Here is a 15,401-nt window from a genome sequence, read left to right on the forward strand (position 1 = left end):
AGTCCGGTTTTTCAGCTATGGGGGGGTCTTTGGGACCTAGAGGTAGGTAGTCTATATACCCCAGCACCTGGGGTTGGAGTGGGGGCCCAGGAGACCCCTCTTCCTCTTCTTTGTGCCAGTTTCACTGGGATTGACAGGTGGATGTTCCCACTGAAGGCTTAGGCGCTGCAATTCGCCCATTTGTTCAGAAATATTCACTGCTTGGCTGGGTATGGTGGCTCACACCTATTATCCTGGCACTCCGGGAGGCCGAGGTGGGAGAATTACTTGAGCTCAGGAGTTTGAGACCAGCCTGAGCAAGAACAAGACCCTGTCTGTACAAAAAATAGAAAAATTAGCCAGACATGGTGGCACCTACCTGTAGTCCCAGCTACTCAGGGAAGGATGGCTTGAGCCCAGGAGTTGGAGGTTGCAGTGAGCTCTGATGACACCACTGTACTCTAGCCCAGGTGACAGAGCAAGACCCTGTCTCAAAAAAAAAAAAATGAGTTCAAGAGTACAAAGAAGGATAACTGGGCAAGGTTAAGGGGATAGTGACAGCAGGAGGGTAGGTAGGGTGGCCCAGGAAAGTGTGAGGTGGGGTTGGGGCCCTGGGAGAGAAGACCTGGGTTGGAGGGGTCCAACATAGCACCTGGTTAGGACCTAAGGAGGGACATGGGCAGGGAATCCTCATGGCCAAGAGGCTTTAAGAAACTGAGCAATTTGAATCTCCTGGCGCCATGTTGTCTGCCTGGTGTTAAGTGAAAGCTTGTTGCACCATGAGTGGTGAATGTATGAAGAAAAGGGGGAAAGAGAACAGCAAGCAAGATGCAAGAAGTAAGCGTGATGGAGAATGAATGGGAGCAAGAAGCAAGAACGAGAAGGGACAGCAGACTTACGGCATCTTGAGAAATCAGGGAGGAAGGAAACCCCTAAATGAATAGAAACAGCATTTAACCTCCAAACAAAACAGTGATAAAGGAGAGAAAAATAAACACAGACCAAGAGGAACAAACAAAGCACAAAATTATCTAGACCCATATTAGTATCAATAATTACATTGTTCTGGTTTGAAGGCAAAGGCTTTCTGGATATTGTACAAAACATCTCTCAGCCATTTACACAAAATCTTGGGTAAGTTGCTGGGCTTTATGGAGTGTGTGGAATGGAGGCTTGGGCCATTTGATGTGAGTATCAAAGGAAAGGGTGACCCTAGAATGCTGAGGCCCTGTGGACACGTGGCTTTGGGACCACCACAGAACCTGCCAGCTGGTCACACCTGCCAGCTGTTAAAGTAGAGAACCTGGCCTTGAACCAAGGACGTGGCTGGGCTGGCCTGAGCTCCTGAAGGCATTTCTGACCTGCTTCCTTGGAGGCCCCTGGGTCTGTCCATAGCCAGGTGGAGAGCATAATTAGGAGGGGAGCGACAAAGCAAGCAGGCTGCTGCTGCTTCCAAAGGCCTGGAGGCCTGAGCAGCAAGTGAGGGTGCCCCATCTGCCCCCTGACTCCCCATCTCCTCTGTACCCCCATGCCCTTCGGGCCACAGGGAGAAAAGCTGTGCAGAACATGGGTACATAAAGGTGTAGGGACTTTCCTTGCACATGGTCCAGGGTAAAGAACCTGAGCTTAGATTGTTGAGCTCCACCATCTGCCCACTGCTAACCCTGGGCAAACCTCTGAGCCTTCAGTTTCTTCATCAGGTCTTTTGTGAAGACCTCAAGAGACCATCATCCTGTGCTAATTAATCATCAGCACAACCTGTGATGTTGATTTCATTCCTATCCCCCTCCTGCAGATGAGGAAAAAGGCACAGAGAGGCGGAGGCATCCCCCTGGGTCACACAGTAAGTGGCAGAGTCAGGATTCAAACTCAGGTCTGTCTACAACTGAGTCTTTATTCCTAAGCTCCCAGTTTCTTTTTGCACATGCGAATACCCAGTACCATGCTTGGCACAGAGGAGACTTACCCTGCCAGGTCCCCGGGATGAGCACCTGAATAGCACGGCAGAAAAAAAGCCACCAAGGGTCAGAGTCAGTGCCAGAGGAAGGGCGCAGAGGTCCTGTGTGGGTGAGCATGCATTTCACACTGAGACTGACCTTCTGGGGCGATCTGCACCCCGCCCAAAGTGTCCCTAGACTGGCCCCACCGAAATGGAGGTGGGTTTGCCCCAGGCAGAGGTGCCACACCAGGGAGCCAGCCCAGCCACAGCCCAAAAGCCTGGGCCAAGAACAGGCCAAGACTGGGGCACTGTGACCTCCCCATGGCAGCGATTACCCAGCTCTGCTCCTGCAGAGATGAGGGAAACCCCCTGTTACTAAGGGACCCTGGCGAATATGGCCACAGAGAAATTTGACCATTGATAGCCAAGAGTAGGTGGGACCTGGAGGCCCAGCTGGTTGGGAGTGTGGCCAGTTCTGGAAATTCTCCAAGGCTGGGCTTCCTTATCTGTAAAGTGAGGTGACAGGACTGCCAGGGGGTTATAGTGATAACTAATACACATCGGGCTGGGTGCACAGCCAGGCTGCCCATGGGCAGGAGGAAACTGTAGCCCTTACCCCGGTCCCCTCTGTTCCTTCTTTCTGCCTTTCTCCTTCAGCAGCCTTGGAGGATCCCAAAAACTGTCTGCAGCAGCTTGCCTGCCCTGGATGACCCAGGCTACAACCCCACGCTTCCTACTTGGTATTCTCCAAGCACAAACCTCCCCCCGAACGTGTACTTCTATTTTGCATGTATCAGGCCTTAATGCCAACCTTTAGTCACATCCTGTCCCTAACAATAGCCACAATAATAACGACACATGCTGTGTTTACTAAGTGCCAGGCACCCCTCTACACACTTCACCCGTATTAATTCTGTTTGCCCTCACATTCGCCCAGAGGAAGGCACTATTTTTACAATTAAGCGACTTATCCCACACACAGCTGTAAGCAACGCGATGAGGCTCTGAGCCCAGCAGCCCAAGCCCAGGGTCTGTTTCCTCACTGCCACCCTGCACTGGGGACCGCCATGGCTTGCCCACAACTGTCCTGTCCAACCAGAGCTCCCACACTCACATCCTCCCATTTATTTTTAACCGTTTCCCAGAGACTCCACCAAGATTCCCATTATTAACACATATCATCCTATTCCCAGTGCCTGTTTTACAGAACACCTTCTCCCTGGAAGGCTCTTCCGGTGCAGCTCTGACGTCTGATTCTCACCCTTTTCACAGCTGTCCTTAATGCTACTGCTGTCCTCGGACCTTCCACAGCACTGAATCTGCCCCTTCAGTGTGCCTTGGTGGTCTCTGGAGACAGCCAGCCTGGTGCTGAGCCTGGTGCCACCACTTTCTAACTGGGCGACCTTTGGCAGGTGTGTCTGTTTCCTCACGTGGAAAATGAGGATAACAATTCTTATTCTCAGGGCTGCTGTGAGGATTAAACAAGCTGATACCTGTTAAAGCACATTAGGAAACACACATGAAGTTCCCTAAAGTTAACCTGCATTATCTCTCTGACCGGACTACATCGTCATTCATAAGGACTGAATGAACAAGAGCAGGCCTCAGCAAACTTCCTGGAAAGGGCGAGAGCGTAAACATTTTTGGTCTTCGTCACAGCTACTCAACTCTGTAGTTGTAGCACAAGAACAGCCAGACGTAGATAACACAGAAACAAGTGGGCATGGCTGTGTTCTGATAAAATTCCATTGATGGCCGTACAACTTTTACGTGTTACAAAATCTTCTTCTTCTTTTGATTTTTCTCAACCATGTAAAAATAAAACCATTCTTAGCTTGCAGGCTGTACAAACATAGGAGGGCTGGGTTCAGCCCACAGGCTGTTGTTTGCCAACCACTGCGCAAGACCAGCTTCTCTCCCTGCTCCTCTACGCCCTCCCCTGGTTTGGGATCTTGGATTTCACTCTGGTTCAGGTCCCAGCCTCCCGCAGGCTCATGGGTTCGTGTGAGTTAGATTGATCTGACACCCAGAGCTTGTGATTTCTTAGTCTACCAATCAATCCATTGATCCACGCAGAATGCAAGGCCACACCCCCCAGCCAAGGTCATTCTAAGGAACTCCAAACCCACAGAAAGAAGGGTCCGATTTACTCAGAACAAGAGCTGCCTGCTCAATCCACTCTCTAACCCTGTTTTCTGGTCATTTTGTTTTCATTCCTGTCTCCTTTATGGGGTAGGGGCAGAGGAGGAGGAAGGACAGAAGCGAGAGGGGAGGAAGGGCGCGGGCAGAAGGAAGGGCTGGAGGAAGTGGTGAAGGAAGCCGTTGACTGGATCCTGTTACTCTCTGCCTCTGCTTTCTCCTTTCCTGAGAAGCTTGTTCTCTGAGGCACCAGAGACAAGTGGGTGCTGCCAGTTTGGGCAGTAAATTCAGGATTTCAAAGTTCTCTTGAGTGCCCCTTGCAGGAGGACATTCCACAGCCATGCCCTCTCCTACCTTGAGTGACAATGGCCAGCACTCACTCTAAAGGGACCTAAAACTCACCCTAAAGTTACCGCCAGAGTCTCACAAATCCCTCCCAGCCCTAGGAGGAAGCAGGCTGGCAGGATTCCGTCCAGTTTACATAATCTTGTGCCTGGCCTCTGAGCACCTGCCTGCAGTGTCACCAGAATTCCTTACAAACCCCTCCTCTCCCCTGTCTCTCCCATGGCTCAAGAATGGAGGGTGACGATGAGATGATATGAAATGGTTTTCATTGGAGAAAGGGGTGGGGGAGGGCAGAATGATTAATGTCTGGATCTGTGTCTCTTGCTAAACTGCTGTGAAAGGAAATACCAAATATTTATCTAAGAGACTAATCCGTCCTCACAAAACAAGTTTCCTTTGAGGACAAGGCAGTGCGGAGGTAGGAACCCCCGAATAAAGCTTCTTTGTATAGCTGCGAATGGGCACACCAGCAAAATAACTTAGTTTTCCTTCGTGGAAGAATCTGCTGCCCTCTAAAATCTGGTGCCCTACCCCGTGGCCAGTCTATACCAGGCAGAGGTCAAAGCCTGCATCAATGAGGAAGTGGGGACTGAATAATTATTGACGTTTTCCTCCCTCCTTTCAGGGCACTCTCTTCTGATTTTCTTCCCTTCCGAGTCAAAATCTGTGCCCTGAGCCTGCCGCGTGTCTTGGCACCCATGTTAATAAGTACAAATCCCTGGAGCGGCGGAGACTGTGTGTAATTTTTTAAAGCTTTTCTTTGGATGATGATAAACTATTTGCTTATTTATGCAGTTTCCTCTGCCTCTGAAGTCCTTATCTCTTGTCTCTCTGAGGAACTGTCATTCAGAAGCTCAGATCAGATTGCCCTGGTGTGCAAGGCTGTCCCTGGCCCCTGCACAAGGCAGCTTACACGCACTATATCACTACTACATGCCAGGTACTGTGCCAGGCCTTATATACATCCACAACCCTACGGACCTGGTACTATGTTGTTCTCACTGAGACCCATAGAAGTAACGGCCTGTGTCACACAGCTGTGATGTGGCAAAGCCACGACTTGAATTCTGAACTGACTCCGGAGCACAGGACTCCACCACTGTGTCTTCCTCTGTGCCACCTCCCTGCTCTGCACATGTTCCCGCTTTTGCATGATCTGTTTATGGATCTATCTCCCCACGTCAGACCAGGTTTCTTTGCTAATGGGGTTCACGCAAAGATAATTTAGCTCTGTACTTCTCCCAGCCACTGTTTCATTCAACAGATACTCTTTCTGAGTGGCTGCTGTGTGCTAAGAAAGACTTAATTCCCTTTCTCAAAGAGCTTCAGCATACAGAGTAGTACAGGACATGGGACACATACATACATAAATGTCTATAATACAAGAGAAAATGTGACAGGAGAGGGGAGGGACAATACGTGCTCTAGTGATTTGGAGAAAGATGAAATGCCAGCCGGGTCTGAGAAGGGGGTGGCATTAGAGTAGGACCCTGGAGCATGCTCAGGACTTGGACATGTAGGGCTTGGTGGGGGGAGCAGAAGGGAGGGTCACAGGCAACGGAGGACATGGGCAAACTTGCCTTTAAAGTCCAAATGCCAGCTAATGTTCAAAGTGACGAATCCCTTCATGTCAGTAAGGGAGAAAAGAGCCATTTCAGACTGTGCAGAAGCTGCTGGAAAAAGCTGGCCAGCCATCAGGCTGTGATGAAGAAGAGCTGGGTAGGACAGACCGTGCTCCAATGTGGAGGGAGCCTACTGAGGCCAGATGCTACGATGATGTTACCTGTCCACATTCAAGGCCGCATTTCACAAAACCACAACCCCATACCTCAGAATCCCCTTGCAAAACCAGGGCCAGGCTCAGGAGGAAAGGCCAAGCTGGGTCACTGGGTAAAGGCAGAAACCCAGCAGGGGTAGACATCCCCACTCCCTGGAGCCCCTTCCTAGGGCTCACCCCACCCCACGTTATGAGAACATTTTTAAATGCTTTCAACTGTGTAAATAAACAAGAGGCACCTGAGAACTCCAAATGGGCCTTGCCCACGGAAGCCAGGTTCCGGCAGCTTTCACGTCTCCTCCAGCCCTTGTTTAACACCAGTAGCCTAAGCATCTGCCCTGCAGGCCTCCTGCTTTATGGGATCATCCTTCTCATGGATACCGAAATCAGAATGGCTTTGGCCTCATGCCATGCAGAGTGGGAGGCATCCCCTCCAGCATCTCCCAGGAGGCTGTGGGGCTCCTTTTCTCTGATTTCTCACCTTAGTGGAATTTCCTGTGTCACTTAAAGACGGTCCCTTCTCTCCACTGGCATCAGCCCAGACACCACTCAGACTCAAAACTCCCCTCTCTGTACTTGGCGGAGTATGTAGCTCTCTCTTTTTCTAACTCTGAACTTTCCAGAGCAGGGATAGGAGGAACAGGAATTCACCTTTCTTTTCATGTCATAATGGATTATCAAGGTATTTCCTGAACAAAGACAATGTCTTAAGAGAAATTATGCAGCCAGCCTTTTAGATAACCATCCTTCTCTTCTCTCATTGTAAGAAAAAGGACAGTTCTGAGCCTCAAGACCATGACAGGTGCAGTCACCTCCACGTCACAGATAAGAAAACTGAGGCTTGGAGATTTAGCACAAAACAAAAAAGCCTAAAATTTAGAGTCAGAAGATCTTGGTTCCAAGGCTCACTCTTACTGTCATATACTTACAATAGAACTGTTTGGGAAATAATTTGTTAGAATTTATCAAGAGTCTTAACAATCTTCATATCCTTTAAACCAGTAGTAACTCTACAAGTTGGGAGCCATTCCACAAAGTAATGCTAAAAAGCTTAATGTACAAACATGTATGTAAGCTGTGGAAGCAGCCTAAATGCCTGGCTAATATGCAGTCATTTAAAAGTGATGATTACAGAAAATGTTTAATGCCCTTGGGTGGAGGGGGGAGTGAATGCTTATATTAAAAATGACTATGAGCCAGGCATAGTGGTGTCTGAGGGTCCCAGCTACTTGAGAGGCTGAGGCGGGAAGATTGAATAAGCCCAGGAGTTTGAGGCTAGCCTGGGCAAGATAGTGAGACCCCATTTCTAAAAAAAAAAAGTGGTTATGAGAAAATGGCAGGTTGTGAGAAAACAAAATTGCCTTGGTGGTAAGATCTGAACAATGTTAAAAAGATGCATGAAAAAAGGCTAGAATAAAATGCAGTTGCAACTGGTTTCTTGGGGTATATCATCCTGTGTAAACATGAAGCAATTTTTATCATTTTCAATAGCCACCCTCAGTGACACCATGCCAAACCCGTTTCCCACTGGGTAGCTTAATGACGGGTGCCATAGACTCAGCTACTTGCAAGAATTAGAACAGTCTCCATCTGGTATTTAAGATTCATTTTCAATGTTTACACTCAAAATATTCATTTACAAATGTTCATCTCAAGCTCCCCCTCAACACTCTTGAGCTGCCCCTCCCAGGGAAGCTAGACCTGGCCATGGCCCTGGTGGCTTGCATAGAGGGTGAGGGAAGGTGGTCTGTCCTGCACCACTTCCCCACCTGTTCCTCTCTGCTGGCAGGGACAGGGATGGGCAAGCGGAGGTCTTCCTACCTGACAGCCTTGGGGACATCTCTCTTGGTTGATGGCTGCTCTTCGAGACTAACTGACTGTTGTCTTCCTCTGTGTAGTGGCATCCAAAAACTGGTTCTCTTGCACAGAACCTTCCTGAATCTCAGTTTCCTTATCTGTGTAATGGAAAGAATACAAACTACTTTATGTGGGTGATGGTGAAAACAGAATAAGATAACATGTGGAAATATTATCAACTGCAAAGCACTATGCAAATGTTTGTTATTATTCCTTTGAGAATAATAATATCTATTATTATTATTTGAAATACCTACTATTATTTGAAGTGGATACCTCCACTTAGAGATCAAATAGATATTTCTTCACTAATTAGGTCCAAAACAGAACTGGTGATTTTTTCCGTCACACCTGCTGTTCGCCCAGTCTTGCTTGCCTCAGCAAAGGGCAACTCCATCCCTCCAGTGACGTAAGCCAAAAGCTTTGGGGGTAACCTTGGCCTCTTCCTCTCACACTCAACATCCAATTCATCAGCAGACCCTGTTGGCTGGACCTTTAAATCATATCTGCAAGTCAACCACATCTTCCTACTTTCACTACCATCCCATCCAACCCACCTCCCCTCTCTCTTGCAGCCACTCTCCGGCTGGTCTCCCTTCTCCCTGTGGCCTCTTGTGACCAGTCTCCACTGGCAACCAGAGGGAAACTTTTCAACTATAAATGGCTCGATTTTGGCTCAAAATCCTCCATGGCTTTCCATTTCACTCAAAGTGATGTCCAAAGTCTTTGCCAAGGTATACAAAACTCCATACAATTTGGCCCTTTGCTCCCTCTCTGACCTTGCTCCTACTACTCTCTTCTTCACTGAACCAGCTTCAGCCACATTGGTCTCCTCACTTTCCCTCCCACAAGCCAAGCATGCTCCTTCCCCAGGGCCTTTGCACACTCTAGTCCCTCTGCCTGAAATAGTCTTTCTCCAGATAGTCACATGGCTTATTCTTTCACTTCAAGAGAGAAGGTTCCCCTGACCACCAAATTTAAAACAATATATTTTTGCCCTGTCCTTTTTCCTTGGTTTACTGTTCCTCTTAGCACTTAGTACCCCTGGCATACTATTCATTTGTTTTCAGTCTGCCTTCCCCCATGTGCATGGAGGACTTTGCCCACTACTGCATCCCCAGCAACCAGCATAAAAATGAATTCCTTCCAAACATTTCTTTTTTTAAGTCTTTATTTTTTTTTTAGAGCAGTTTTAGGTTCATAGCAAAATTGAGAGGATGGTGCAGAGATTTCCCTTGCAGCCCCTGCTTCCACATATACCAGCCTCTCCCATTATCAACATTCCCTGATACATTTGTTATAATTGATGAACCTACACTGACATCATCTAAAATCCATAGTTCACATTAGGTTCAGTCTTGGTGTTGTACATTCCATGGCTTTGGACACATGTATGATGATATGTGTCCATCATTATAGTATCATACAGAGTATTTTCACTGCCCTAAAAATTCTCCATGTTCCACCTATTCATCCCTCCACCTCTGGCGACCTCTGATCTTTATTATTCATTCTCCTTCAATATTGTGTTGGCTATTCTGGGTTTTTTGCCTCTTTAGAATCAGTTTGTTGATATCCACAAAATAACTTAGTTGGATTTTGATTGAGATCGCTTTCAATCTATAGATCAAGTTGGGAAGAACTGCCATCTTTTTTTTTTTTTTTTTTTTTTTTTTTTTTTTTGAGACAGAGTGTCGCTTTGTTGCCCAGGCTAGAGTGAGTGCCGTGGTGTCAGCCTAGCTCACAGCAACCTCAAACACCTGGGCTTAAGCAATCCTACTGCCTCAGCCTCCCGAGTAGCTGGGACTACAGGCATGCGCCACCATGCCCGGCTAATTTTTTTTTTTTTTTATATATATATTTTAGTTGGCCAGATAATTTCTTTCTATTTTTAGTAGAGACGAGGTCTCGCTCATTGCTCAGGCTGGTCTCGAACTCCTGACCTTGAGCGATCCACCCGCCTCGGCCTCCCAGAGTGCTAGGATTACAGGCGTGAGCCACCGCGCCCGGCCAAGAACTGCCATCTTGATAATAATGAGTTTTCCTATCCATGAACATGGAATATATCTCCATTTATTTATCTATGATGATTGCATGCATCAGAGTTTTGTAGTTTTCCTCACACAGATCTTGTACATATTTTGTTAGGTTTACACAAAATTTGGGGGAACGCTAACAAGAAAGCTTTTAGTTCCTCACCATTAAGTATAATGTTAACTGTAGGTTTTTGTTCTTTATCAAGTTGAGGAAGTTTCCCTCTGTTCCTACTTTATGGAGGGTTTTTATCATGAGTTGGCATTGGACAAATATTTCTTTATAATGACCATTTCGTAGATCATAGCCCAAGTCCAGTGGTATTATTTATGCCCTGGGGTTCTTCAGGGTTCAGTTCCCTTATCGCTATGTCTTGAAGGGAAACGAAAGCCTATTTTCCATGTTCAAATTTAAGTGGAATTATTCTGGCACTTGGGGTTTGGGGTTGGAGAGAAGAGGAGGGGATCTGTCTGTAATGTCTGACCGCTTAAACTCTCTTCCTGATGCCTAGGCCTGGCTGGGGTCTGGAGAGATTCATTCTGCCATGGCCCACTTTCTGGGAAGCCATGTTGTGGAAAAGACAAGTAAGTGTAAACAACTGAGAAATGTGATCTAGAGGGCAGGTAAGTATGGGGAATTTATTTTTACAGAGGGTGGAGGAAGTAGGCCCTGGCAGAAGCTCCATCCAGAGCTCTACAGAGTTGTTAATGGACTTAAGAGTTGAGGGATGAGGTCATGTATCCAATGCAGGACCTGAACTCTGGAGACATTCCCATCCACATTCATCTCCACTATTTATTTACTTATTTATTTGAGATAGGGTCTCTTACTTTTTTGCCCAGGCTAGATAGAGTACAGTCATCATAGCTCACTGCAACCTCAAACTCCTGGGCTCAAGTGATCCTCCTGCCTCAGCCTCCTGAGTAGCTGGGACTACAGGTGTGCAACACCACGCCTGGCTAATTTTTCTATTTTTTGTAGAGATAGGATCTATGTTACTCAGGCTGGTCTCAAACTCCTGGCCTCAAGCGATCCTCCCACCTCCGCCTCCCAGATTGCTAGGATTACAGGTGTGAGCCACTGAGCCCCAGCCATCACCAGCATTCCTACCTCAATTTTCACAGGGTCCTCAGATAAAACACCGTAGGTATGCTGCCTGCATGGCGACTGTGTCTGACTCCAGGCTGCATTGTCTTAAAGGAAAAAGGAGCCCATCTCCATTCTCAATGTAAGATCTGATCCCCACAAAGACCAGCTCACTTATGGGCTCATGTGGTCATGATTCTCATGGTCTTACAGTGCTGCAGACCAGGGGACTGCAGTCCCCATCCCAGCCCTCCTAACTTTAGCTGACTGTGGGACACCTTCCCCACCCCTACAAAGAAAGCTGCACTTCCCACAACTGTTTTCAGCAAGCTGCTCCCTTCCTCCCCAGACATGCCTGGACTGGGTAGGGCGCTCTACAACAATGTCCTACTTTACCTTCCCAGAACTTGGCTCTGGCGCCAGTCCTCTGCCATCAGGGGCACCTGGGTGCAACTGCCCAGGAGAAACCAGCAGAGGGAGCCACAAAAATTCAGATTTTTCAGGAGACAAAGATAAAAGGTATTTCTCAAGAAGCCCCGGGAATTTTCTCATCTAAGATATATAGAACCCAGTGTATTGCTGAGGTTCAGGTGAGGTTCATGGTGAGGTTCAGGTGAGTGGGAAGCCAAATGGAGTTCATCTATTCATCAACTGTTTATTAAGCACCTACCGCACCAGGCAAGACACTGTATATAGAGTAACTAAGAAGACTGTTCAAGTTCCTAACTTCATACACTACAGCGATGAGCTGGGAGAACTGGTGAGTGGAAGTCGAGGCACTTGGGTCAAAGTGAAGATATGCGGGAGGTTCATGGGACTCTGGAGCAGAAGACACATACGAATAGAGTTTGAGGCCAGAAAACACCGTGATTCTATCAATTATAAAGAAAAGCATCAGAGAAAGAATATTCAGCACAGTAAGACTGCTAAAAGGAATCCAAACGAGAGCACATATCCCAGTATTTAAGGAAAATAGCATCAAGAGCAAGTGGAAACTGAAAAATTGATCAATATACTGATTTTGCTTCAAAGTAATCCAGTGGTGGGAGAGAGTGAATAGTGTGCATCGGCGGGCGGCGCGGTTGGTCCTCGCTGGCGGTCGCTCGGCCCGCGCGCCCGGTGTCGCAGCCCCGCGGCCGAGGAGGCGGCGCGGCCGGCGGGGCAGAGGATGCTGGCGGCGCGGTGCGGGCGAAGTGACCCTGCAGCGCACCATCGCGCTGCTCAACAGCGTGGCGATCATCGTGGGCACCATCATCGGCTTCTCCATAATGGGCGCGCTCCGCTACGCCGCGCTGGGCACCACCATCTCCAAATCGGCGGCGACTACGCCTACATGCTCAAGGTCTACGGGCTCGCTGCCCGCGCTCCTCAAGCTCTGCATGGAGCTGCTCAGCATCCGGCTCTCCTAGCAGTAAATCGTGTCGCTCGTCTTCGCCACCTACCAGCTCAAGCCGCTCTTCCCCACCTGCCCGGTGCCTAAGAGGCCGCCTAGCTCGTGGCCTGCCTCTACGTGAGTACCGGCCCCGGCCGTGGGGCGGGGAGTTGTGGTTCCTGGGTCCCCAGATTCCAATCCTTGGACCATCCCCCGCAGTTCTAGGCTAAGGCCACTGGCCCCAGCCCACATGCATTTCATTCATTTACACTTCTCCCAGCAGCTCTGGGAGTACCTCAGTGAGAGGTTTCTGCTTTGCAAACCAGCTTGTCGGCAATCAGTGACACAGGCTGGGTCACAGGAAAACAGTAGTAATAAAATTGCATGTGGGTAGTGGGTGCTGCCTGTCCAGGCTAAGCAGCTGTGTCGAATTCTCCAAAGGTCGCCCAGTGCTAAGAAAGGGGAGCTTGGCTACTGATTAAATGTGTGTGTGTGTTGGGGGTGCCTAGGCTTGGGGGTCCCAAGTTGTGCTGAGAAACAGTCGTTGGGCATAGTCCTAATTTGCTGGGCATGGTGCTAGTACGTTCTTCACCAGGCCAGAGAGAACTGCTGCTTTGCAAAACAGTTTTCTAGTGTGATTTCAGGGGGAAAAAAAGTTTGTACCAAATGCCACGTGATTTTTATTTATTTATTTATTTATTTTTTTTTTGGCACTTGGCAATTTTCAAGCTTATTCTCTGGCCTTGGAAGTGTCCTACTTTCAGAGTTTACGATGGAGCCCTGGCCATGCAAGACTTAGATTTCTTTATTTGCATTAAGAGCTGCCAGCTGATTTAACGATCAGCCTGGATCTTGATAGTGCGTACAGATACAGGGCCGGAAGGGCTAAATGTGTAATTTTGGGTCATGAGTCTTGAAATCCTGGGGACTGTGTAATTACTTGCAGTGGCTTGTGAATGGCAGTGCCTGTTGATGCTGTTGGCATTTTGGAGCCTGCAGACCGTTTCCTGTCTATGCCACACCGTGCATTGTCTGGGGAAAGTATTTCAGTGTGCTCCACTCTGAGGCGTGCTCCAAAAATGTGAGCATGTTGAGAGCAAAACTCAACAGGGTTCTGTTTGGCTGCCTGAGACCAGAAGCTTTCCTGAGGCTCTGAACCACACCACCACGAAGGGGCACATTATTTGCCCTTTTAGGAAGTATCAATGATGTGGGTCTCAGCTTTAAAAAAACTTTGGTCCAAATCTTGGAACAGTCATAGCAGCAGTTGCTCTGCGTCAGGCCAGGAGTCGGGACAGCCCATGGCTCTTGTCTGGGCATTGGAGATGCAGATTTCAGGGGGTGACGTGCAAGGCCCCTGACACAAAAGGAAAAGCCCTCTGGGAGAGAGATTACTTTTGTTTGCCTGTTTTGTCATTAGGAGAATTCGACTTGGCCAGTTTTCACCATTTCTAGGTACTGCTTAATGTTCTGGGTCGGCATGTAATGACGTGGATAACGTCTGTAAAGGGCTTGTGAGCTCGTCTTTAGAAACGGGTCCTTGGATACCCTGTCTCCAACTTCTTCCTGCTGGTGCTAACAAACCAAATCCAGCTGTATATTAAAAGGCTGGTCTCTAACTCCTGACCTCAAACGATCCTCCTGCCTCTCGCCTCAGCCTCCCAAGGTGCTGGGATGACAGGCGGGAGCCACCATGCCCAGCCAAAAGTTGTGTTTTTTAATGATCACACATAAGGCTGGGGTACAGAATTCCTTCTTAGGAAGAGAAAGGGCACTCCGTATCTATCTGCTTTGAGCCTTGTCCTACAGAAGATGCCAGGCGATGGCTTTCAGGTCTGTCCCCGCAGGACACGCGACTCTGAGGCTGCCTTGGGAGAGGGCCTGTGACAACACCAAAGGTGTGGATTTGAGAGCAAAGTTCTCGTCTTTGCTGGTGATCTTTTCATTCCTCTGGGCTCCCACAGAAGGTTTCTTTCTGATTGTTAAGTTGTATTGTTAAACGGTTTGTCTTCAGTGCTTAGAATGACCCTACTGACAGGAAAGATGGAGAAATCCTTCCCTGTAGGTCTGACATTCAAAGATATTAGAGGAAGTCCTTTCATGGCGTGTCTCAGCGATTTTGTGTATTTCATCAGGCATGAAGGTGAGAGGAGCTACCTCCATAAATGTCTTTCTTGATGGCCATGTGAAATTTGGTATGAGAATAGGCTTATGTGGGTTATTTATTGCTTAGTAAAAACTTGGTAGTGTTTACTTGAAAGAAAAAAGAGAGGGAGTGAATAGGGGGTCGAGATGAAACAAGACTGAACATGTGTTGATGATTCCACAAACTGGTGACAGGTACTTGGTGATTCATCATTCTTTTGTCTACTTTTGCATATGTTTTTCAATTCTCATAGGAAAAGCTAATATATATACATCTTTCTCAACAACTTGGTCAATGTTCACATTTCACAGAGGACACTGTATTTGTTATGGGAGGAAACTGAGTATCTCTGCTCATTCAAAATTCCTAACGAGTTCAGAACACAGAGGCTGTGGACTTTTCTCTCTCCTGTCCCCTTCTCTCACAGGTCTGTTGCTAGAGCCTATAGTCCTGGTCCTTTAGAGAGTGGCACAATGTGTATAAGTTATTTCACTGGGGCTCCTTATCTGTGTTATTCATGAGGGGAGAGAGTGCCTGTTTCATATTTGAACCCCCAGACACAGTGCCTGGAATGTAGCCATGATTCACTTAAGTTTGTTAAATGCATATCAAATATGTTCTAATTTTTTTTTTTTTTTTTTGAGACTGAGTCTCGCTCTGTCACCCTGGATAGAGTGCAGTGGCATCATCATAGCTCATTGCAACCTCCAATTCCTGGGCTCAAGCA

General features: G+C 47.8%; 1 pseudogene; it reads left to right on the top strand.

Moving 5' to 3' along the window:
• Window positions 1-10,614: 10,614 nt before the first annotated feature.
• On the top strand, window positions 10,615-12,670 carry LOC138401581 (putative L-type amino acid transporter 1-like protein MLAS; annotated as a pseudogene).
• Window positions 12,671-15,401: the final 2,731 nt, after the last annotated feature.

The sequence above is a fragment of the Eulemur rufifrons genome, chromosome 21 (assembly GCF_041146395.1).
Source record: "Eulemur rufifrons isolate Redbay chromosome 21, OSU_ERuf_1, whole genome shotgun sequence".
NCBI classification, from domain to species: domain Eukaryota; kingdom Metazoa; phylum Chordata; class Mammalia; order Primates; family Lemuridae; genus Eulemur; species Eulemur rufifrons.